The 26,988-nt window shown below is 36.7% G+C and overlaps 1 protein-coding gene across 5 annotated transcripts in view; it reads left to right on the top strand.

The window, feature by feature from the left end:
* Window positions 1–26,988, top strand: part of DYSF (dysferlin) — a 3,914,743-nt gene that overhangs the window by 1,082,323 nt on the left and 2,805,432 nt on the right. The window lies entirely within an intron of this gene.

Genomic DNA, 26,988 nt, shown 5'->3' with positions numbered 1-26,988 from the left:
GAGAGGATGGATGTGTAAGTCAAGATTTCTGCTCTTCAAGCTGCCACTGGAAAAGTAAATTACAAGTTTTCGTATGTGAGTTTTTCCATAAATGCTTGTTTCTGATATTGTATCTTGTTTCACTAGTGTGCAATTTGCAAACTTTATGAAGGAAAGTGAAATTCAGCATTTGACATTCATGCCATTTTATGCTTCTTTTAATGGCCTAGCATATGCAGAAAATGAAGGAAATGATTAAGACTCTGAAAAGAAAGAGTGTACAAACAAAACAGAGTTCATTTGTAGTTCTACCTATAAGCCTCATCTCCAGGTGTAAAACCGTACACTTGTTCATAGGTTCATAGGCTGGTACTAGGCTATCGGCCCTAGGGCCTATACAAGCCTAGCCATAACAATTCCCCTGGCTATTTCTTCCCACACTATTTACTTCCCTGGACCCCTGTCTAGCAGGGCGACTGACGTAATCCCTGGGGTGAATTTGTATGATAGAGGCACTGGAAACTAAGATCGGCTGGCACGATGCCAGGGTACCCTTATGGGCTAGGTTTGTAAAGGCTCCAGGGCCATTAGCCTAGTACACACCTATGAACCTATGAAATACAGAATTACTGCTCAAGTGAGTGCAAGTTTGTCTTTAGCAGAAATGCTTATGTGCTGAAGATTGAAATCCACATTTAATTTGCTTCTACTTGATTTCGAAGTAAAAATTCACAAAAAAAAATGGATTAAGAATAGACCTTTGATAAACAAATGATGTTTCAAAGTTTTACACCTGGAGATGAGGCTTATGGGTAGAACTACAATTATGGACCTAAGTGGATTTTCAGAGTTGTTAGGGATCCGTGTCTTATACTGTGGTCATAGGTACTATGGCTTGCCTATGATAAGCCACGTAGATCAAATTAGAGCTAGATTTACAGACAGGGGACCACTCTGTAATCTGAAAACAAGAAAATCTACAGGTATTACTGCTGAATGCTAGGAGTGTAAACAAAAAACTCAACTCCCTAGACGATGTCTTTACCCTAGATAATGCTGATGACTGTGCGGTAACTGAGACATGGTTTAAAGCCATTGAGAGCACATCAACAGTGCAAGGTTATGATGCCTTCCACACATTTAGGCCATCTACTTCACAGGTAGGGACTAAAGATGGAGGTGTCTCTATTTGTATAAAAAATAAATGTACTTCAATGCTGGTCAAAAAGGACAATGCACTTGAGCTGCTCCATGTTCAAATTACCATAGGTAAAATCCAGTGCCACTTCCTTTCAAGCTATAGGTGACCCAGGAAACCCATACCATGTATTTAAACTTTCAAGCAACACAATAATTTCCAGTCACCACGACCAGGTTAACAAAGTGTATGACACCAGTAGTGTGCGAAATTTTGATAGAGAGGGTGTGTCACTGAATTGACTGGGCATGTTTCAGTATTTAAAGGTTTTTTTAACTGACTTGTTTTATATGGATCTGATGAAGGATCAGGAGATCCGAAAACACTTGTCCCAATAAAGAAAATCTTCCATTTTACTGGTGTTGTATACTTTGTTACTTTGGCTGTGGTGACTGTGGTAATTATTCTGTTGCATGTATTTAAACTTAGAAACATTAACCATCCAACCCAATACCATATTCACGGGTGACTTTAATTACACCACTATTAACTGGGAATCCTATACGACACCAAACTTACTTGCACATATTCCTGGAGTTTGTAAACACAAACTCCCTGGACCAGATAGTCAATACAGCAACCTGGGATGCAACCATACTGGATCTGGTCCTCACTAATATGGGAGACTGCTGTGCAACCTTTACTGTAATGCCTTCCCTGGTAAGGTCAGACCACAAAATAGTCTCATTTGAAGTAAAAATAAATCCTGGACCCCCAGTTAACCTGAAATATTCAGGAACTATTCTAAGGCTAACCTCTTGCTATTAAGTGAGACCCTGGCAAAATTTCAAGCCCCCATAAACCTTGAGAACACTGCTGCCTATGCAGAACTGTTCACAGAAAACCTGTACAAGCATGTTAATAGCTGCATAGAGTCAGCTGTGCCCACCAGGAGGAAGTACAGCACTAACTCAAAAAACAAACCATCCTTTTGGAATCACAAAGTCAATAGGCTGTATAACAGGAGGAAGACAATCATGGCAAAATCTAGGATGTGCAGCACCCAGCAAGATAAAAGCACTCTCATCAAACTAAACAAACAACTCAGCGGACAAATAAAATCTACCAAACCCAAATCCGAGGTAAATTTGGCCTCCCAGGCCAAGAACAACCACAAAGAATTGTTTAGCTATGTCTGCAACCTCAAAGGCAATACACAATTGTGTGCAGAGCTCATTGTAAATGGAGACACCTATACTGAGCCAGAAGATAAAGCAGACCTTGGGGCTGATAAATTCAGCTCCAACTTTACACCTTTCTCCCCCTTAACCTACCCGCAGGAAATATAATCAAATATAACTCCCCCAACTATTAATGCTCTTCCTAAGACCAAGAACACTTCATCAGTGGGCCCAGACAATATCCCAGGATGCCTTTTAAATAGCACAAAACATGACCCACTGGAATTACTATTTAACTGTAGCCTTCAAACAGGCTTTGTGCCTCATGAATGGAGAAAGGCAACAGTCATCCCTCTGTACAAAGTTGGGCCATTTACAGACTCCGGAAACTACAGATCCATAAGTCTCACTAGTCTTATATGTAAAGCCATGGAAAAAAGTATCATGGAGATGATCAGTAGAGATATAGTAAACTTCCAGACACTGGACCCTGCCTAGTTTGGTTTCGTCAAGGGCAGATTATGCCTACTCAACCTGGTGGATTTCTTTGAGAAGGTCACCAAAGCAATGGATGAAGGCAACATCATTCACACTGCCTACCTTGACCGGGCCAAGGCATGTGAAATAATACCCCACAAACTCACAGACAGGACTCAGGAAGTTAGAATTGGGGAGGCCATCTCTACAAAGAGGCCAGTTACAAGTGGAGTCCTTCAGGGATCAGTCCTTGGACCTCCCCTTTTTGACATTTACTTCTCAGAAGTCAAGGCCAATGTCAATGGTCTCTGGCTGACTAAATTTGCAGATGATTGCAAATTAAGAGCTGCCATTGAATCTCACACTGACATAAATGTTCTCCAGGAAGGGCTGACACAGACAAACAATTGGTGTCAGAGCCATGGACTAAATCTAAATATCAAGAAATGCATAATAATATCCTTTGGAAAGTCATCCATCCCTGGTAACTATCCTATTGACAACACACTCCATAGAGTTGACCCAGTAGTCAGGGACTTATGGACACACATAGATAATAATATAGCCTTTGACTATCACGTGTCTACAGTGGTGAGGAATTCATCCTGTTTTGCGCAACTTCAAAGGTATGGCATCGAAGTCCAAGGAAGTCATTGTTCCACTGTACACTGTATTCAGCATTCGTTAGACCTATCATTGAGTACAGTGCCCCCTTGGTAAGTACCTAACCAGACATATCCAACAATTGAAATGTCCACAGAGGTTCCTCACTAAAAGAATACAGGGTGTAAGTAAAATGTCCTATGCAGACCACCTCAAGGCCCTATCCCTATATTCTGTCTTTTACAGGCTTTTGAGGGGAGATCTATGCCTGGCATACAGGGCATTGTCAGACCCCACTCTGATGGAACTCCTCTACACCCACAAAACAAAGAGCACCAGAATTACCCATTTTAAAGACTTAATTCTTGCCTGTTATATAAATACGACCTGCTGGAGAGATAGATATGTATCCCAGAGACTGTCATATGTATGGAACAGGCCCCCCATCCATGTGAAGTAGATTTCCTCCCTAACCCAATTCAAGTGCAACTTGGACAGTTGGATGGGAAACCGGAAATTCATCCCTGGTTTGACACCTATGTCTCCAATGGACACAGGTAACCTGTAAATGATTCATCTCCCAGTCCCATGCTTACATTTATCAAGGGTATCGGAACTTGTTAGAGATTTGGGATGCATGGTTAGGCTTAACAAGGCCCTTGTAGTCGTTAGCCTAGTAAACACCTATGGACCTATGAAATAGAAATGGAAGATTTATTGAGTAGTACAGAGGTCCTAGTATCTTTGAAATCAGGAACACGTCACATACTTGAGGAACTCACAGCTGGCAAACTTGTATCTGTGCTTGTTGTGGAAGGAGACAGGCATTCTTTAAAATAGTCATATTCACACTTTTCTACCCTTCTTAGATGTTCTGTGTGTATGAAAGATGAAATCCTATTCACCTTAAGGACTATATTAGATAATAGTGAAGTCTTTTTTTCCTTGTAGAGAGAGAAAGAATGCATTATGGTTTTATTGACGGTAAACATTGAATACATTATACATTATAAAAATTAAATGTTCCAGTTTGCTACACTAGACTCAAGCAGCCAGCACTGCTACCTTCTATAAAAAGATAAATGGTTCCCCATTACTTACAGAGGCACTTTTCTACTTGCTATCCTGATATATAAAATTATGACATCAGGCTACTGTCCACTTCTGAAAATAGCACTCCAAATAAAAGACCAAAACTACACACTTGGTATCAGTCTGGAATATGTAAGACTTAAATTTAAGCTAACTATTAGAGAAAAAGCTTCATCTAGAATAGCACTAGCAACATGGAAACTACCTTCTGATATTAAAAAACAAAACAAAAAAGTCAAGACATTCAAAAAGAATCAGTTCTTATTTGGTACTGAAGTGAAAACTCACATGTCTCACATCATTGGCCATTTGGTTGCTCCCCCACAAATCTGAAGCATGGTAATTGTAAATTTTTAAAGCTTGTAGATTGTTGTTTCTGTTAGTATTGTTCGTAGATGTTTTTATTAACTCTTCCAATTTTTATGTAATGATGTCCCCCAGAAACATTACCAATAAATATTCCTATGTGAAAGAGATTTCCCTTAAGGACTATCAGTTTGAAATGTCTTTTTGTTGTAAAAAAAAGGAAGAAAATAAAAAACTGTTATAAGGTTAATAGAAAACATTAGGGCCTTTACTGGGTACAACAGGCTCTTTGTTTTAGAAGAGAGGCTATCTGTCTCTGTTTTACAGACAGCCCTTCAAAAACATAGATCTCTTACCTTTTTTTTCAAAATAATGGTATGAAACTACATAAGTCACCAAAATAACACAGGAAATGTAGAAAGAAAAACACATGTAGATGTCTACAGAAGGGTTGGTCGGGGTCAAGTAGGGATTGCCACTAGGCCTTCTAGATCTTGACATCCCATGGTGTCACAGAGAGTGTGGTTTACTTTGCCCCTCATGGTCCCGAAGTTTATTGCTTCTGTAATTTTTCCATTTCAAGCTTCAGTTATTTTATAGGAGGTCTACAGTGGACAGCTTGATCTGGAGAAGCTACTTGTGACTGAAAGGTAATTGCAGTTTTGGCATTTGAAACTGAAACCCCTGATTTAGTGCTTTATTTTGTAGAGACCCCCCCCCCTTAACATACAATGTTTGGTAGTTGTCCACAGTCTGTACTCCTCTGGAATTAACTGGGTTGACCACAGTTACTTGCCAGGCAGTGGTGATCCCTCCATTGAGACAAATTGGCAATTATTGAGTTTATGCCATCCAGACATAAGATATTAATTTATAGAACATGTAACAACATCCAGCTATTGTGTTGTCATAGACTGTGAACTACACATGGATATCTGAGTCCCAGACAGCAGCAGAACAGACATCAGCTCTGTAGATACCTTAAGGGTATCCAGGTAATTTTGTTTCCAGAACATGTGCAGGGGAGAACTTGGCAGTTAACCCAAGTCCTCTTAAGGCCCTGGCAGCCTATCCAGGTATTCTGTATTTTGGGTCAGGTTGACAAAAAAAGTCCAAGCATGCCAAGAGACATTTGGGACTTTGAGTAGGATGATGGTGATTTGGCAATGTTGGAACTAATACACTTCCCTCACTACTCCAGGTATAGTACCACTGAAAACTGTTTCCACAGGCTTCACCCTAGGATCTTACTTTTGGGGATCTACTTAATTTGACAAAGGAACATCTTATACGGTGGGTCAGGGAGATGAATCCTCCTAAAAAGAGGTGTGTTGAGCCTTTGGCATTTATCAGTGTGGACATTGTGCTGTTTCCTCTTACATTGGAGACCTTTTATGATGTGGGCTACAGTGCTTTCATAGAAACAGATTTCCAAACCTGACCCTAAAAAGCCAGACAGATTTCACTGGTGCTAGAATAACTCTAGTATTTATTTAAGAATTTAACTCCTGAACTGTTGTCAGCCACTTAATAAATTCAAACTTTTAACAGTGTAAGTGCAACCTGTTCCAGTAAACCTCGACATTGGGATTTCTCCATCACTTCATATTCGTTCATTGAATTTGATGGCATGGAGTTAGTCTGTCATCTTGCCTATTGTACAGAGCATCCAAGATGATTGTTGTTTGTGATTTATTTGACAAGTATGCAGATACCTTGCATAACATTGTAATTCCACATCTAATAACTTATTTATTTGGTTGTTAATCAGGTGAGCATGTGCTGGGTTCAGTAAAGGTACATTTTATATAAGACGTAAAAGACAAACAGTACGTCTGGATTTCACTGTATGAAAGATAGCCAGTGAAAGCTAAGCAACTTAAAGAGGAATGCAAATGATACTTAAAAATGTTTAGGTGCATGTAGATGAGCAAAGCTCTACAAATGTATGTAGCATTTGTTTAGTTATTAGCACATTTTCACTAAACTTTATTCAATATACCAATGATCAGTACTTGGCCCTCTGCTCTTCAACTTATTCATTAACAACTTTCACCTCTCCATCCCTGAAGCCTCAGTCATCCAATACGCAGATGACTCCACTATCATCTGCTCAGCCTCCTGCCCCTCCAAACTTCTACTTAATACCCAAACAGCCTTCTCCAAAATTGAATCATGGATGCAATCGCATCACTTGGCCCTAAATGCCAACAAAACAAAGCTAATGATATTTACTCCCACTAAAACTTCCCAGTTCCACAAAGTCCAATTTTCCATCAAAAGCCACAATAACACTCCTCTTGAAATCGCTCCCAGTACCAAACTACTTGGCATTACCATAGATGAAAACCTAAAATTCGACTCCCACATCCTCTCAGCAATCAAAAAAACCCACCAGAAAATCGGCCTCCTCTACAGACACAACTACTACCTTACTCCATCTTCCCGTCTTACTCTTGCATCTGCCTTCCTTCTCCCTCTCTCTTGTAATGGTGCTCCCTATTCTCCAACCTACAACTCGGACTCCGTGCTAAACTTGAGGCCTGTTACAACAAAATCTGCAAATTTGCAACCAATTCTAAGAACTCTTCCCATCATTGTCACCCCCTACACACCCTAAACTGGCTAGAACTCCACCACCACCTAAAGTACCTACAACTTACAGCAGCCCACAAACTCATCTTTAAACCAGCAGAATGCCCCTCTTGCTAAATCTCTAACACCCTACACACCTACCCGTACCCTGAGATCCACAGGCCAAAACCTCCTGCATGTACACAAACCCATCCACGCAACTGGTAAACTACTACTATCCCACACTATAGCCAAACTGTGGAACAATCTCCCCACACCACTACGTAATATACCTAACCACAACAATTTCAAATCCATGCTTCTCTCCCATCTCTCCTCCAAATGGGAATGTCCTTCACATGCTCCCACCTAAAACTCCCACACTACTAACTCCACACCTAAATCATCATTTCTTTGCCTACTTTAACTTAATTCAGAGATCTTGCTCAGAACACCTTTTCGTAAATCTTTTGCATGCATGCCTCTGGCCTACCTTACTCATATTCTCAAACTTTCATTGTTTGTTTTTCTTATCCATTGTACCCATAATATTGTTTTCCTCTGTAATATTGTTAATTTGTCTCTATTTGTATGTATTTGTATGTCTGTTTGGGGCTTTTCCCCTCGGGTCTCCACTGAAAAAGGGTAATTCTTATCGAGCTGGACCAACCCGGTTAACAAATGCAAATAAATAAATAAGTAAATAAATATAATATACTATTATGTATGAATTAACTATATACACCTGTACACACACACAGACATATATATATATATATATATATATATATATATACACATACGCACACACACGCACACACACACACACATATATATATATATATACTATATATACATATATATATATATATAGATCCTCTTAAAAAGACTGACAGTGCAAATATAACAACAGTCCCCCCCCCCAAATAAACATTGACCATAGGCAGTTCATACTCTGAGGCACAATTTCAGAGCCTTCAATTAAAAAGCAATATTTTTGCAGGAGGCTCTGTCCTCCATCCCTCACTAATTATATATGCTATAGTCAAGATCACGGAATACTATAGAAAGGGCAAATTCCCCATCCTTGCTGTTAATGAGATCTCACACCACTGTCAAAAGCATTTAGTGAGAGATAAGAATATAATGCAAACTCACACCCATAAAATACCATTATCAGGTAACGGAAATGTAAAGAGTATGCACAGTTGTAATAAACATTTCAATAAATCAAGACAAATCTCATGAAGAAAGTGATGGGTCTTTGTGATAATTGCAGCTGTATGTTAAGTTGGAATGATGGGATACCTAAGAGGAGTGAAGGATGCTAGAGTTTGTGAATAGTTGGAAGGAGAAGTTATATTAAGCAAAAGATTATGTCAGTGAGAATGCTGACTGGTGGAACAGAATGTGCCATATGAGGACAATAAGAGGTTACTAGCAGGAGAAAGAGAAGGAGAAAGTGAGGTAGCTAATGTTAGATGATATGGTTGGATGAGGGGCAAAGGTATTTTGCTGATGAGATGAGGTTGGGCTTTATTTGAGTCCTAAATTTTCAGTAAGGTGAGTGTCTCATGTCTGTTACTTTTGAGGGAATATATCCCGTAGTGTAGGTCCTGGTATAGAGAAGCTGTGATTTGTACAATGGAGTTTAGTTTTGTTGGTCATTTAACTAAGGATTTTTTTAAATGGTTTCATATGTTGGCTATTGTGGCATAATTTGCTTGATTTTTGAGATTTCTGAGTTGGATATATTGTTGTCTATTGAGAAGGACAAAGTCATTTTTACATGCCTGCCATGCATAATGTCAACATTTTAAAAAGGTTTTCTATTTAGGAGTTAGCCAATTATTTTGTTTTTGTTTGTAGTTAAGAAATTGTAGGGATGAAGTTTAGGGAGATGAATGTACTGATGAGAGCTTCTGTGGCAAAATTAGTCTTATTTAAATATAAAATGAAAGACTAGTCTGTGTTGGAGAGGGCTTCTTTACATGTTTTGATGTTTGAATTTGATTTAGGCCTAAGTGACATTAATGTAGTGGGATTTTTTTCTTAGGGGTATGTATTGTGAAATTTATTGCAGAATAGTCACAAATAGAATGAAGGTGGATTATAATATTTGAGATTAGACTAAGGGTTGCCAGTGATGATAAGATGTAGAAGGCAATGGCTGTTAGTGGTGAGGTTAGGTTACGGAGGCTGTTGTAGTAGTTGCGTAAGGTTGAAGTTGAGCAGAATTTCATTGATGTCGTGCAGAATGGAGTGAAGCATATTTAATATGAAGTATGATGCTGTTGCTCTTGTTCCCTAGCTGGGATGTCATTTCTTGAAATAGCATTTAGAATTTACCAGGTGTGGAAGGAGGAGGGAGGTAGGCGTGAAAGTGCAGGGTTTTTTAGAAGATGCCAGTTAGGGCTAGGTATATTTAAACATCTATCTACTGTATATATACAGTGTATATATATATATATATATATATATATATATATATATATATATATATACATATGTGTGTGTGCGTGTGTCTATCAGTATGATCTCAGTGTGACTGAATGTGTATGTCTGTGTGTATATGTGTAAAACACACACACATGTATAGTCCAAAAAGCACAACAGACCCCAAACCGTAAAAGATGAATAAAATAATGTAAAAATCACACCAAGTCACACTCCATAAGTACTTTTGTCTCTCAAGGAGACTTCATCAGATAAAAGCAATCAGTTCTCACCCTTCTTATATATTGAATTCAACACATTAATTGGCATAATTACCTTCATTTAACTACATAAAATTAAATTCTTAAAGCTACAGTACACAATGTGCTGTTTACATTAAAACTTCAGCTCTTTCTTTTAAAATTGTTCCAATAGATACTTAGTCATTTAAACCAGGAAAAAAAATGGGGCATTTAATTTTAACTGCCACACTAATTCCCTTTCTAAAAGCAAGATTCCAAAATGGTGGTCGGCTAGTGTGCACCCTATCCATGGAGCTCCTACTGTAATTTATAACTTTCTCAGCCTTAAAGTGCATTGTAAAGCTATCTATCGGCAGTCGCAGTTTTGGACTAATTAACTTAACTCTCCTATAAAGAAATGGGAAGAATACTGCCTATCTAAAACTTAAACAAGCAATTTATATCCAACTTAGCTTCTGGAATCCCTGCCACGTTCATTCGAGATGCCCTTGGGACAACTTACTGCATTACAACAAATGCTACCTATTAACCACGTCGGACACTGCAGAAAATATGGAAACCCAATCTACAAAAGCAAACATCTCCTCAGTCTTATCTCCGGAAAAAGATACAGCTTCCAAAAGGCAAAGAACTACTAGACTACCAGCTGACAACAATAAAACAAATCCAAAAGGAAAAACTGATGTCAACTTCCATCTTGATGAACTCAAATCAGTGCTACAGCCCATCCATGCTGCCATACAGGGTTTCTCCGAACAACTTACTGATTTTGGAAAGTCCATAAATCAGTTATTACAAAGAGTAGACACTCTTGAACACAAAGTGCAAACCAGCGATCTACTAATACAATCCATATTGGATGATATGAGAGATAAAGCAACCCTGCTTTCTGAGCTACAGTCTAAGATAACGGGTCTGGAGGCTAGAAGTCGCTGTAATAATATACTAATTAAAGGCTTACCAGAGTCCTATGAGAACCAGAACTTATTGATAACATGCAGGCAGATATTCCTTGCTTTGCTGGGATCGGAAAGTACCTCTGAGAACCTAGTATTAGAGAGAGCACACAGAGCTTCCCATTACCGCCAGGATTCAGCAACTCCACGTCAAATATACACCAAATTATTAAACTTCCAAGATGCGCAAAATATCTTGATATCAGCCAAAAAACAAAGAAATTTTACATGGAACAGCCACAAGCTCACATTTACCCAAGATCTGCCTCATCAATTAAAGTAAATAGACAAAAACTAGCCCCCTATTGCACTGATCTGATCAGGAGAAGTGTGAAGTTCCAGATGCGCTACCCAGAAACCCTGCAATTTTCCTACAAAGAAAAAAAATACACCACCATCACTCCATCGGAAGCAAAAGAGGCTTTTATCAAAGCCTTCAACTCCCATCCTGCTCTTTAATTTGTGGTACCTGTGAGTACTTCTCTCTATTCCTTCGCCAGAATTAACGATGTAAAATTACACCATATTACATCCGCCTGTTCTCATTAGGCATTCATGTCTTTCTCAAATTTGCTTGCGTGCCTGTTTTTGACTATAATAATTGGTATCAGTTACTTTTGTCTTTAAAACTGAACTTCCGTTATGGTATCCTTGAATACCAAATCTGAATAGGAACCTTATTGGTCTCATCTGTGGTATCCTGCGGATCGTTCAGACTGGAAGACTTTCGATGGGCTTTTAAAGTGATGCCCTTCCTGTGACGCTTATGGTGCAGTTTGTCTCGATGCTTCATATAATGTGATTAATTTGTCCTGTATATGTATCTACTTACATTTGGACACCGATCTTAATTACAGAAGATAGTCAGCTGTGCAGTTTTGTCTAGCACACGATCGAACTTACAAACCTCTGTGAAAGTGTTATGTCAATCTTCTGCCATGCCTACTGGACAGTTTGGGATTCACCTGTTATATTCAATTACATTGCACTTCATAGTAAGATCTCGTGCAATGTTACTAGCTCTGTAGAATAGGTTCAATTTTCAGAGCTTAACGTTCACTCATAGGTAGTCTCTAAGTAGCGTGAGCAATCATAAACATGGCAGTAAATGTGACGTGTTATACTTTGGCTAAGATGTGTACTTCTAATAAAAACGAACGCAAGTTATTTCACAATCTAATGCTTCTCGATTTACGATCTAAATCTACGTATTATATCCTGTCAGTATTTTCTTTTTCTTACTAGTTCAGGTGATACTCCCTTCTTGTATTAAAAATATAACTATTCTGTCAGCTAATATTGTGTGCATGATTGAGATGCACTGCTTGTGATGCTGTCTCCCCAGTTCCACTGATTTATATATGTATAATGATGTCAGCCGGACTATATAAATGTACCTCAACTTTTGGTCGGCATTCTCCCAATCTTCTAGACAATTGAGCATAATGCTCACATTAGTTAAGTGTGACAGCACATACCTAAATCCTGGCTATGATAACAACTTTGCCCTATCTCTTCTCTTTTCCTACGTTTTTTATCCTATGCTATTTCTCTATTATTGCATTTTGACTCTTTCCGAGTTACGACTATTTTATTAAATATATACTGTTCCTGCTAAATCAAAGTCTCTTATATCCTTCCTATACTCTTGCTTCTCTATATCTATAATTCTCCATTTGGCTATTACTGGACCTAGTTTAGAGCTCATGGAAGCTTATGCTTTAGGGTCCTAGTATGACCTGGTTATGGAAACAGATTGTTTTGTATATATTTATATACTTACTTACTGTTAGATTAGTCCTTCTTAGAAATTTATATATATTAGTTTTCTTTATAAGACTTGTTTTTGCTAACCAAAACTAAATGGTCCTTTCAATATTGCTTATGTATTCCTTCTGCTAGTGATGGGGGGTGGGTAGGCAATGGGGGAGTCTTGAAGGAATACTATGCTACCTTATGTACTGTTTTTACATATTATACAAGTCCCCATGCTACACATGATTTTTCCCAGTATGGTCTCTAAAATTATTTAGTCCCTTAACCCTATTAATCAACAACCTTCAAATTATCAATACAATTTTTCTAGTAGCCTCTGACATTACATATTGATTCATGGAATGTTAGAGGGCTTCATAATAAACCAAAAAAATCGCTCCTTTTTCATCTGTTATTTAAGTCTTAGGCTAATATATGCTATCTCCAGGAAACACACACACACACAAGAAGGATTGGGTCAAAGAGGAGGAAAAAAAGTGGATAAAAGCTATCAACTCTGCGGGGAATAGCTCAAATTCCAAAGGGGTGGCTATTATAATCAAAAATAATTTTCAAGGTTGTATTATTGAGGAGAGGTATGATGAAAATAGCAGATGGTGCCTGTTTACCTCATGTTTATCCAACTTTAACAAACCAGTCCTATTCTTCAACGTTTATGGCCCATGTTCCCAACAACATACCTTTATTATTGAAATACACAACATTCTTTCACTGTTCAAGGACCACTATATTGTTGCTGGTGGAGATTGGAATGCTGTAATAGACCCTAACACAGATCGAACCAGTAAATCTCCCTTTTATAACCTTCAATCATCTTTGGCCATAGAAGAATTAATGTATGATCTTAACCTTATCGATCCCATCTCTTACAAGGACCATCTAGCTAAAGATGAATTATTCACATACTACTCGAAATGCTACAATACCTGGTCAAGACTAGACTTTTTCCTAATCTCTGAATCCCTATCTCACTTTAAAATTAACTTCTCTCTAGAACCCAGATTCCTATCGGATCACTCAAAAATCTCTCTCAATATTAATCCTGCCCCAAGGTTAGCTTCTCCACTCAACTATAACAACTGGACACTTAATAATAATCTGCTTCGCAATAAAGATATTATTCAAGAAATCACAGAATCATTACTTAACCTTAGCTCCAAGCTTGACAACACCAGTATCCCTATGGATATACAATGGGCTGCATGTAAATCTTGCGTCAGAGGTATTATAATTAATAAAGCTTCTTACCTCAAAAAAATCTATAAAAGCAAGGAAGCTAATCTTACAAGTAAGATTTTTGAATTAGAAAAACAACAAAGACTTAGCCCGGACCCTAGTAGAGACAAAGAAATAATTGATTCCCAAAATCAATTGCTGCATCTACATCAACAAAATCTAACTGTATTTGAGCAAAAACTGATTGCGTCCCATTCAGAATGGGCACAGGTCCCGTCCAAGTTATTAAGAAAAATAATTCGAAACAGCCAAGATCCTCCTAGAATCTCGCTTATACATTTCCAAAACAAGATCTATAATTCGGACCAGGAAATTACACAGCTATTCTCGCTCCTGTACTCAGATATATATTCAAAAAAATATATAGATCCCGTCATTAACCAACACATGTATAGTTTTCTGAATTCTATTAAATTTCCTTTCTTAAATAAAGCTCAATGTGACATGCTCTCAGCTCCCTTAAGTCTCCAAGAAATTAAGTCAATCATTTCAAGTCTTAAAGTAAGTAAGTCCCCTGGTCCAGATGGCTTCACAGCCGAATTCTTCAAAACTTTCATCTCAGTAATCTCCCCTATTTTACTAAAGATATTTAACTATATAATAAATTATGGCATATCCGACTTACATTGGAATACCTCGAAAACTATTCTAATTCTGAAAAATAATAAAGACAAAACAGACCCTCATTACTATCGCCCCATCTCGCTGATAAATATTGACATTAAGATTCAAGCTTTGCTAGTAGCTAGCAGACTAAAAAAAGTTTTACTCTCTATAATCTCCACGGAACAAGAGGGATTTATGTTGCATAGACATACATGGGATAACACCCTGATGTTAGACTCCTTAATGTACTTGTCTAAAAAAGAGAAAAACCCGATTTACGCCTTAACACTAGAAGCGGTCAAAGCCTTTGATAGGGTAAATTGGGAGTTTCTTTTCCAAACTATGTCCCACTTTAACATAACCCCCCTTTATAGATATGATTAATGTTTTATATACAAATTCTTCTACCTATCTATGGATTAACAAGAATATCTCCAAACCCTTAAAGATAACCATTGGTACTAGACAGGGGTGCCCTTTATCCCCCTTCCTCTTCAACATATTCATAGAACCATTATTCCTTTACATAAGCAAAAATACATTTCATACAATTCCCAAAATACTGAATACCAAAATACTGCTCTCAGCCTTCGCAGACGATCTAATCATCTATTTTCAACTTCCTAATACTGACCTAAATAAGATTGTTAATTCTATTAATGTGTTCTCAAAAGCCTCAGATTACCAGGTTAACTTTAAGAAGTTACATATCTTCCCTATAAACCCTCTAGGTCATAAACCAAAATACTTCCCTGTTTCTCCCTTTAAGACAATATTTGATATTAAGTACTTAGGGATCCACTTTGAGCACAACCAGTTGTCTATGTTTCAAAATAACTTGCTTAGAACTTGGTCCAAAATATCTCTTGATCATCACAGATGGGAATGGTTGAAGCTCTCTCTTCTATCTAAATCAGCAATAATTAAAATCAACATTCTCCCCAGACTCCTCTATCAATTTAATTCCACAGATTAGATAATGTCTAAATCCTTTCTATGTAGGATCAGTAAAGAACTAGCCAAATTTATATGGTATCCTAAGTCAGTGAGAATCTCATATCTCAAATTAACTCTTCCCAAAACCAAAGGAGGCCTAGGCCTCCCGAACCTTCATTTGTATTATACAATCATATCTGCCAATAGGCTGTTATTCATCTCGAAGCTTATTAATAAAGAGTATAATTCTTACCATACCTGGTCCAAACTATGGTATCAACAGATCCTAGGCACTAAAATTAATCCGGCTGCTCTCCCTTTTCTCTCTCTGGATACCATAGACAGTATTAACGTATCAGCTAACATAAACCAAAAGGTTAGAGCCTTTCAAAGCATGCTAAAACTTTTCAATCTAGACAAAGCTCTTCCTTTGCTCCAACCTCTCCATTTAAATCCCAACATTAAAATTAACAACCTGCTAGTCAATCTTTCCAACTTCCCTCTGATTAAAAACTTCACTGTCTGGGATATACTCAAACACAATAATGAAACACTTACCAACTTCTGCAAAATCCTTAAAGTTAACAAGAAATATTTAACTATCCTTCGACAGATGCGAGACCTTGTTACATCAAAATTCATCCAACTTTCAGACAAAGGTCAAGACCTCACCAAGCTAGACATTGTAATTCAAACCCTGACTTTACCAAGGAAAATGCTCTCTAATTCATACAAACTCATATCTTCCATAATCCATGATTCAGACTGCCTTTTCTCAAACTACTGGGATAAATACAACTCTCAACTGTCGAAAAATCAGAAACTCTCCGCCATAAAAAACACCCTAGATTTTTCCCCTTTTAAGAACTCTTTTGCACACAACTAATGATCAGTAATAATGCATATTATACTCCCTCTATATTAACCAAGTTCGATTCAAAGAAATCCCCCTCTTGCCCCTGCTGCTCATCCCCAAACGCAGACCTGATGCATGTACTATGGTCCTGCAATTACTCATATAAACTCTGGACCTCGCTAAAAATCCGCCTCCAGAAAATGGGCTACCATAAATCGACCCTCTCCTGGGAATTAGCCATCCTTCATATCCCTACATGCGATCTCTCTAAATTTGACACACATGTCTTGTTTTATTTATGCTCACTCATGAAGTTCTATATCTCTAAAAACTGGATGGACCGTACTAAATTATGTTGGAATAATTTTAAGGTAATGGCTCATTCATACATTGCAGCACAAAAACTCATCATAAAAAGCCCCAAAAAAGTTGCCCTCTGTATAAAAGTCTGGGAAAGGGTCAATGCCCTCATTCTCACTGAAGATTAATCTAAGTTCTCTAATTTTAAGTTTTGGGACCTATCTTACTTTCTATGTCGAGTTTATAAATGTTTTCCTATGGGTAGCAATTTTGTATATTTTGTATAATTTGTTTATATTGTACATAATTGGTTATGAGGTTATAAGTCTCAACAGTGTTTTCTGTTAATTTTATGTGTTCAGCATTTATTTCCTTATGTATTAACAACTCATTACTGGTTATTCACCCTACTGTTGTTACTTCTTATGAAACAAAATAAAAAGTTTTTTGAGAGAAAAAAAAGGCACTCTTTGTCAGTCACCACTCCTTGGGTTAATTTTGATTTTTTCTAAAATCCCAAAAGTGAACCTTTTAAAATTAGGGCATACTATAGTATGTCTATACAATGCATTGTTGTCTTTCTTCTTACTTATATCATATAGATGTTCACAGATTCTCACCTTTAGGGCTCTTTCTGTTTTGCCAATGTAGAATCCTGCACAATTTTCACACTTGGATAAATAAACAACTGTACTCATGGTACAGTTGCCTTTCACAAATGACACCTTACTACGCAACATGTTGTTCAAACCAAGGTTTTTTTCCTTGTTAATATACATACACTGAGTGCAACTTCCACATGGTACTGTCCCCTTCCTATTATTGTCTTCCTGATTTAATCCATTCTCCAACAGCTGCTTACAATTCCTCCCTGTCTTATATGTAAAGACAGGTTCATGTCCCACTAGGTCATGAATCGCTTTATTCACCCTAAAACTGTTCCAATTCTTAATAACCGTCCTCCTGATGTCATTCATATAATTATTCTGTTCTAAAACCAAAGCCTTTTCATAAACCCTTCCTCACTCAGTCACTTTTGCTCTCGTCATCTCCCTTCCCAAGAGGGGTTGATACTTCTTTCCCCATCCTTGTTTAACCTCTTTAAAAATGCAGTCAATCATAGACTCAGGGTACCCTCTATCCAGGAACATACCCTTTAATTCCACCATTTCTTCCCAAAGCTCATCTTGTACTGAGGTCATTCTTGCTACACGTATGGCTTGCCTTTTTACTAAGCTTTTTTTCTGGAAATGTGAATGGTTGCTGATGTAATGTAAGTACACATTACAGAAGGTTTCCTTTCTATAGAAATTAGACTTGAAGCCTCCTGTTGTGTGCAAGATTTTAGTGTCCAAAAAAATGATACTTTCCCTACTGCATGAATGTGTAAATCTGAAGTAGTCATAACACGTGTTTAGGTAATTTAAAAACTTTGGGATCTCTTCACCTCCTCCATCTTACAAAATAAATATATCATCCAGAAACCTTACATTTTTTTCTTGTTTTTCTTTCGGCTTTTCCCGATTAGAGGTCGCCACAGTGGAACTCCGGTCCTCTAATGATTGGCAGTCGATTTTTTTATGGTGCCATGGTGCCAGCCCAATGCCCAACCTTCAACGAAGGCACGCCCATTCATGCATGTCTTTCGAACGCCACTCGACTGCGGGGAGGACATGCAGACTCCACACAGAAGGCACTCCAGCCAAGAATCGAATGGGAGAACCTCTTGCTGTGAGGCGACAATGCTACCGCTGCACCACCGCGGCTTCAAAGATGTAAAAATTTAGAATAAGGGTTAGGGAATACAAATTCTCTCTCCCATCCTAGCATTGCAATGTTTGCAAATGTTGGGGTGCAAGCTGCCCCCATGGCCACCACTGTGACCTGCTGGTAGTACTCTCCTTCAAAATGTACATAGATGTTCTCCAAAACCAGTTCTAAGTGTTTTGGTAATTTAAAAACTTTGGGATCTCTTCACCTCCTGCATCCTACAAAATAAATATATCATCCGGAAACCTTACATTTTTTTCTTGTTTTTCTTTCGGCTTATCCTGGTTAGGGGTCACCACAGTGGAACTCCGGTCTGCTAATGATTGGCAGTCGATTTTTTTTATGGTGCCAGCCTAACGCCCAACCTTCAACGAAGGCACGCCCATTCACACATGTCTTTCGAATGCCACTCGACTGTGGGGAGGACATGCAGACTCCACACAGAAGGCACTCCAGCCGAGAATCGAACGGGAGAACCTCTTGCTGTGAGGCGACAACGCTACCGCTGCACCACCACAGCTTCAAAGATGTAAAAACTTAGGATAAGGGCTAGGGAATACAAATTCTCTCTCCCACCCTAGCATTACAATGTTTGCAAATGTTGGGGTGCAAGCTGCCCCCATGGCCACCACTGTGACCTGCTGGCAGTACTCTCCTTCAAAATGTACATAGTTGTTCTCCAAAACCAGTTCTAAACGTTCAAGCACCAGATCAATATGATCTTTTGAAAGGATGGAGAAAAGTTGTAATACTTCTTGAAAATATTGTATACCTTCTACTTTAGGAATGGTGGAAAAAAGGTGAGCTACATCTATACTTAAAAATATTAATTCCTTTTTCTACAATCCTTGCTTAACTTTGCTCAAAAAATCCCACAAATCTTTTAACAAGTGGGGTGTGTTAATTACTACCTCCTTTACCTATCTATCGAGGGTGGTATTTTCATTGATGCCATACTGAGTTAACTTGTACTGAGTCTTAAGCTCTTTACTTATCTATTTTATAATCTTGTTTTAAAGTAGTCTGGAAAGTATGGGGAAGTGTGCTTCTTAGAGATTTTGCTCCTTCATTAAGGTTATTAATAGCTAAGACATTAGAGGAGGAGGTTTTGAAGAGTTTGTTTTTTAAATATAATATATTTTACCTGTTTTTGAGTTGAAATTTGATTAGTATGAGGGGAAGAGTTTGGATTTCTTATATTTCAGATCAAATGTGATGGGGCAGAGATCACTAAAGCAGAAGGAATTTGATACCCAGGGAGTTATTCCCTGTATTGTAGTCAGGTCTGGTGGGTTCTGTAATCATGTGGTATTTCTAGGTTGGAAAAGATATTACTGCATTTGTTCAAATAGTAAATAATGTATTTGTTTGTGTGCATTTAACTTGATATAATGTTTTTTGTTTGAGTGACAGAATATCAAGCAAAAACATCAAATCTCAAAACAGAGATCGGAATGGAGCAAGGAAGATGGTTTTGACCCTCTGCAGCACCTTATTAAAGCCCATTTGGCATTTTGCCCTATTTTCTATTTCAGTGTTTTTTATGTTAGCAATAACCCACGGCTGTGTTTGGTTAATGCTGGATTTACCCATGGCTGGCATGGTGTGGTTCACGAGGGTGAAGAAAAAAGTTAGTTACATTTCTTAAATAATGTCCTTGTATAAGGGGACTGTGTTCCTCTTACACATTTTTCCCCCAGTATCCTCTGGCTTTCCTGAGATACTGCTCATACGTATGGGACTTGTGTAAAGGAAGCAATGGAGAAAGGAAGATATCCATTGTTTTTTTTCTTTTAAATTAAAAGTCCATACCAACTTTAAAACTAATGGTCATCAGATCCTCTACTCCAGTAGAAGCTTTAAAATGAGATAGTCCCAACAATACAGTTATTGGCTGCAAAATAAATACATGAAAAAAATGAATTTATGAATTAAGAAGAGATGCTGCCACACTCCTTGAGCAACCTGTCCATCCTCTTGTCTGGTTATCATTGTAACCCAGTGCCTTAAGAAAAGACCCTACCATCTTCTTCCTTCCACTTCTCTACAACCCTAGCAATGAATTATTTGTTAAGCAGTCAACTGAAGCAGAAAGGAGCAGTATTTATTTTGCACCCAATGAACTCTGTAACATTGAGACTATCTCATTTTAAATTGTGAAAGGGTTTGTTTATTAGAAGCAATCCAAATACAAATAGGGATGATGTTTATCCCCTTTGCTATTTGCACTTATTATAGAGCCGTTTGCTAACTATATAAGCTCTAACATAAACATTAAAGGTTTTAAAAATAAATAAAAAAATTTCTTCTAAAATTCAACTTTTTACTGATGACATTCTGCTTACTACTGGTAATACTGAACTCTCTTTGGATCATATAGTTAGATATATGGGCTATTTTAAAAAAATTTCAGGTCTGAAATTTAATCGCAATAAAACAAAAGCCTTGCTTATAAATGAAGAGGTAACCACTAAGTTAAACTCTTACAAAAATTGTCTGTGATAATTTACAGTTAAAATACTTAGGAATTACCATTGAGACTAGTAATAAAAAAACAGTTTTAGTTAACTACCAAAACCCAATTGATACAATATCCAAATTAACATACAATTGGAATAAATTATTTTTTGCATTTTCAGATAGGCTTATGTTGATCAAAATGATAATCTTACCAAAAATCTTATTATTTAGTCAGTTGTTAATTCTTCCCCCTTCTAAAAAGTTAAAAAATAAACTCTGTTTTACTAAACTTCTTATGGTATCTCAAAAAAGCAAGAATCTCCCTAGACTGGCACATCTGAAGTTGGGAGGAGGGAGGCATTGGTTTCCACAATATTGATTTTTATTCTAAATCTGTAATTATTAAAGTAATACTCCAGTGGCTTGACTCCTCCTTATGCTTCCTGTTGAAAAGAAATATATGAAAATATACTAACAGATAATAACAAATCTATAATTGAAACTTATACAAATTTTGACATCAATATCTTTTTTGGGTTTTAAAAGACTATATATTAAATGAAAAACATAACTTTACTCTCTATCCTTTCATAAATCAAGTTCTATTAATATTCAAGAGATTTATGAATTCACATTATCTAATCAGAGAGCTACTAATAATAATATTTCCTGTAGCTTTCACAAATGGATGCTTAATATCTTTTAATACAAAGAAAATGTTTGACAAAGATTAGTAATTTAATTTATTGGCATCAATTTCCTAATGGGAGCAAAATACACTCAGCTGATTATCTGATTGCTAGATACAGTCGGAAAATAGTAGTTGGTTAGAAATGCAAATATGCAAGGAATATAGTCAAGACAAAATTAAAGTAGCATTAGATATGCAAACTAAAACTATTCCAAAAATCCTAGACTTCTTTTCTGATATAAAGAATCCATCTAAAGGTAACTCATACTTGTCACTCATATATAAGATATTAGAATACTGGAATTATTCAACAAAAATAAATAAAGAAGAATTTTCTGAGAAAATTAAGAAACCTTCCTTAAAATCTGAAGGAAAATAAATGCCCTGTCTTTACTGGAAGATTTATACTGGAAATGTTTACACATAATTTTTCAAAAAACACATAAAACTGCTGTTATATATAAAAATTAGAAAAAAATAAAATGCTGGAGATGCATTGAAGCCCTTGATGTAGATTGGGTTCATATAATCATAGAATGCAACATAGTATCACCTTTCTGGACTGATTTTAGAAGCTTTTGCCAGGCATTGTGGTCAGATAATTGAACTATTACAGAGTCCTTGATTTTGTTCAATGTCCCAATCCCAGACATTATTCCAGTATTGCAAATACTACTTCTTTGGTCTGTCATAGTTGTTGCTAGGAAAGTTATAACTAAAAACTGGAAATGTAAAACTACTCTCACTTTTACTAGGGAATTTATCTATCTAGCCAAATCTGTTTGTAAAAATGAATTATCAAGGTCTGTATTTTAAGACCGAAAGTGCATATGTGCAACTGCATAAAAGTTGACAGATAATGCATGAAACCTAAAAATAGCAAATGGCCACATTAGCAAATAATTCTCTAGGGAAAAAAAACGGATGTGGACATTTGCTAAAAAAAATAATTTAACACCATAAACAGGTGGGGGCTTTGCACCCTACACCTACCTACGTGTGGGGCTGTGCCCTCCCACCCCCTAACTAAATATACCAACTCTGAGATTGCACTATAGGGAAGGAAAGGGCAACTCTGTGAAGTTGGCCAACTATCTACTTGCCCTATGACATATTCATCGAATCGCTTAAATGCGATTTGATGAATGTGTTGCTGTTTCCGTATTCGCTCAGAAGCATTTTCGTGTTTCTAATATAGACCCTAATTATCGACCATAAAAATGAGAACTAGAAATGTAACTCATCAACACATAGACTGGCAGAAATTTAATAATCTGTTAGAAGAGTACTAATAGTTTTGTGTATAAAATTGTTATGGACTTTTGTTATGTATATATATATATATATATATATATATATATAATTTATTTATTTTTTTATTTCAAATTGTTGAATTATTTTGGAACATGTAAAATCAAATAAGAAAAAGAAGTAATCCAAATAAGGCTTTACCTTGAACAGATCACTAATTAGGGATTAATGGAAGCGCACCATCTTTGACAGTTTGTATGCCAGGGGAGTGGTTATTGGATATACATCTGTTTCATTGATTTTGGGGAATATGTAAACAAGCTTCTACTGGTAGAAATGTAGAGGAGGAGCTAAGGGCCATTGGTTTTAAAATTGGTATGGACTTGTTATAGACATCGCTTTTTTAATTTAAAAAAAAAAAAAAGAAACCGGGAATCTTTCAACATATGGAAGAGACTGAACAGAGAAAATAAAAGGATAATCAGGTGTGTTTCTCTATTTTTGCATAACATACCTGATTATCCTTTTATTTTTCTATGTCCAGTCTCTCTCACTGGCTTGAAATCTCTGGTTTTGTAAGTTTATTTTTTTTTTTAAATGAAAGAAAAGTAAAATTGTTATTGCATATATTGGAAGAAAGTCTGGGTGGCTGGACGTTTTTCCATTGGTTTATGCTCAATTTACAATGGGCACACTGGTTGGGCTGACCAATCAGTGTGCTCGTTTTTGAATGTTAATTACCAGTCATTGTATAATTGATATTTTGTTACTTGAACAAAACACATTCTAGACTTGATAACAGAAACATTTGTTTGTGTAGGAGAGTTCATATATTTAGAGCTGTAGGGATGTAGGGATGCACCCCTGCAGAAATTGTGATTTGTTTTTTTTTTTCTTTTTCTTCACTGTTTCACTTGTTTGATTGCTTGATACTATATATTTTTTTCTCTCAAAAGAGTTCTGACTAAATAGCTTTTCATAAATATGAAACAGTCCCATTAAACATTATCCTATTTTGTGCTGGTGTGGGTCGAAGAAACACGTACACCTATATAGATTTGTACATGTTTAATCAACTCCGTAAACAAAAAAGTAGAGAGTTTAACACCTCATATCAAAACACAACGTTTTCATTTTTAAAATCAAGACTTCATCAGAATAGTAGAATCTAATGTTATGGTACCACTTAAATAGCTACCTTAATTGATTAATTTGTTCATAAATTCAAATATTTAAAGCGACAGTGTTAAAAGATGGATCACTGAGGTAAAATAATAACAATGCACAATAAGTGCATACATTCAATTACCTTATAAATATATCAGTTTTAAAAAACACATCAACCTTAAAGTATATCAGTTTAAAAGGCAAGGTTAATACCAACACAATGTTAGACAACTGGAAACAAAAATAGATAAAAAGACACAGCAAATGTTAAATAAAACCCCTAGTTTAAACTATCACTCAACTACAATAGTCTAGCAAACCTAATATGACCCAAAGGTAGTTAAAAGCAGTGTGTGGAAATATATGAAAAAGATTATTATTTAAAAAACTTATTGTTTTCTAAATGTACAGACAAGAGTAAAAACAAATACATTTTTGAATTTATTTGTTTTTAGTCTTGTCATTTTGTACATTTATATGGCCATTGTAAAGAGGCGTTTGGAAGCACTTAATATTAGTACTGTTGTGTGAAAGTTTTGTGAGCATCTTCCATTGAATTTTTCCCTCTTTAATTTTGCCAAATCTTTTGGGTTTCTAATACCATGTTGGGAGTGGGCCCCATTCCTGATTAAAGTTCATGAAATTAGTATTGTTTCAGTCTTTGATGTCAGCCAAAAATGCTCTTCGCAGCACCCACAGTCTGCCCAGTAATGACTCCTTCTGCAATTCATACGGGGTTACATGGATTGGTAACATATCTAAATATGATTGTAGATTCTTTTTTATAAGACCCATTGCTCACACTACTATTGGAACTGTCTGGGTATCTTTCTTCTACATTGGTCTTGTTTCTGCCTGCAGATCTTAATATGACTTTGTGACTCTCAGTATGGAACGCACTGTAGCCACTGGGTGTGGCCATTTCAATGTTCAGTACTACTTTTTTCTTCTTTTCATGGACCACTGTATCCAGTTTTCTAGCATCTGTCATTTGAACTGTTGGTAATGGATGATCCCACATGATATAGACTTCATCATTTTCTATGATGCTTTGTGGCTCATGTTTCCAGTGTTTTTCAGCCACTTCAGTACCATAATGTTTGCACAATTCCCCGTGCAACAGTCTTGCCACATTATTATGTCTTTCAGTATACAGTCCTTCTGCCATTAGTATGTCACAACCAGCAACAAGTTGTGCAACTGTTTCCAATTTGGTTTTACCAAACCTACGTTTGTCTGTTTCTGCCACATGTTCAATGGACTTTGCAAACCAGCGTGTATGTAGCCCACTATCTTGGGCCGCCAATATTAACCTTTCATCTTTTGGTTTGAATTCACCTCTCCTTAACCATTCATGTGTTTGTTCCTGATCAACATGAGGTTCTTCCAGAAGTTTTCTATACTTGCAACTATATGCATTTTCCATATTTCTTGCCTTCTCATCTAGTCCTTCATCTTATGATCTTTCTTTTGTTTTTTGGCACATTCAGTTGCTGCCTGATTGTTATCTACTTCTGGTTTGATTTCAATTCCTGCTTGACACGGATATGTTTTCTGCTAGATTAAGCAGAGAAGTCATCTTAGATTTATTCTCTTCATGTTTCAAAACTTTTTGGGTCTTGTGAGGTCAGCAGATATGTGTGGAGTCCCACGACTGCAGATCTGTACATGTAATCAGTTTCAAGGAGGCCCATCCCTCCTTCGGAATGAGGAATATATAATTTTGGTATACACTGATTTTTTATAAATCATTTAGTGAGCATGAAGCATCCTTCTTGTTTTCCTATCTAATTTATTCAACATGTTTTGGGGCCAGTCAATCACTCCAAAACTGTAAATTAGGACAGGAAGAGCAAATTGATTTATAGCATGGATTTTGTTCTTATATGTCAACGCTGTTTTTAGGACTAATTTAAGTCTTCTAAAGTATTCATTACTAAGTTTTATTCGCATTTGTTCATGTTTTATTATTGATCTTTCATCAGTTCCCAGTCATTTATACAGTCCCACTTGCTCAAGTTTTTTTATATCACATTCTTGTCTCAAACTGATGTTTTCCTGGTGATGCAGTTTTCCTGTTTTAAAGGTTGCTTTTGCACATTTATCAAGGACAAATGAAATTCTTATATTATCTGAAAAATTTTTGACAACCTGCAGTTGTACTTTCAGTTCCTCATCTGATAAGCTATACAGTTTTAAATCATCGACAAAGAAAAAATGAGAAATCTTTACACTTTGTTGTTTTCTGGGAGCCAAATTATAGCCATGGCCTAAGCTATTAAGTAAAGAGCTTAATGGCTTAAGGGCAAGGCAGAATAGCACAGGTGACAGAGAGTCACCCTGAAATATCCACCTTTGAATGTTTATCCCTGGGATAATAATTTGTCCTTGATCATGGCTTAATTGCAAAATGGTCTGCCACTGTTTCATAGTCACTGTAATTTGTTCGATCAGTGTAGGGTGTATCTTATACATTTTTAAGCACTCTTTTGTCCATGAATGTGAGATAATATCAAATGCATTTTGATAGTCAATCCATGCCATATTTAAATTCTTTCCCTTTTTACAGTTCTCCACTATGACTTTATTTAACAACAAATGATACTTTGTTCCATATGACTTTCTTTTATTGCCTTTTTGTTCTACTGCCATAATTGAGTTTTCTTCTAAATGACTATAAACTCTGTCAGCATCAATTCCCATGTATAGTTTATACATCGTCGGAAGGCAAGTTATTGGTCTATAATTTTTAGGGTAGCTTGCAGGTTCTCCCTTAAGTAGGAGCATTGTTTTTCCTGCTGTTGGTCAGGCTGATGTCTGTTCGAGATGTGCATATAAATAGCTTTTTACTCATGACTAAATCTTTGTGCAACGATGTTAATGCGTTTAACCAAAAGTTAGGTACTGCATCTGGGCCTGGGGTTTTCCAGTTAG

This window comes from Protopterus annectens, chromosome 2.part2 (assembly GCF_019279795.1).
Source record: "Protopterus annectens isolate FY-2018-M chromosome 2.part2, PAN1.0, whole genome shotgun sequence".
NCBI lineage: Eukaryota > Metazoa > Chordata > Ceratodontiformes > Protopteridae > Protopterus > Protopterus annectens.
Note: the sequence above shows the minus strand (reverse complement) of the source record. Positions and strands in the feature narration are given on the sequence as shown.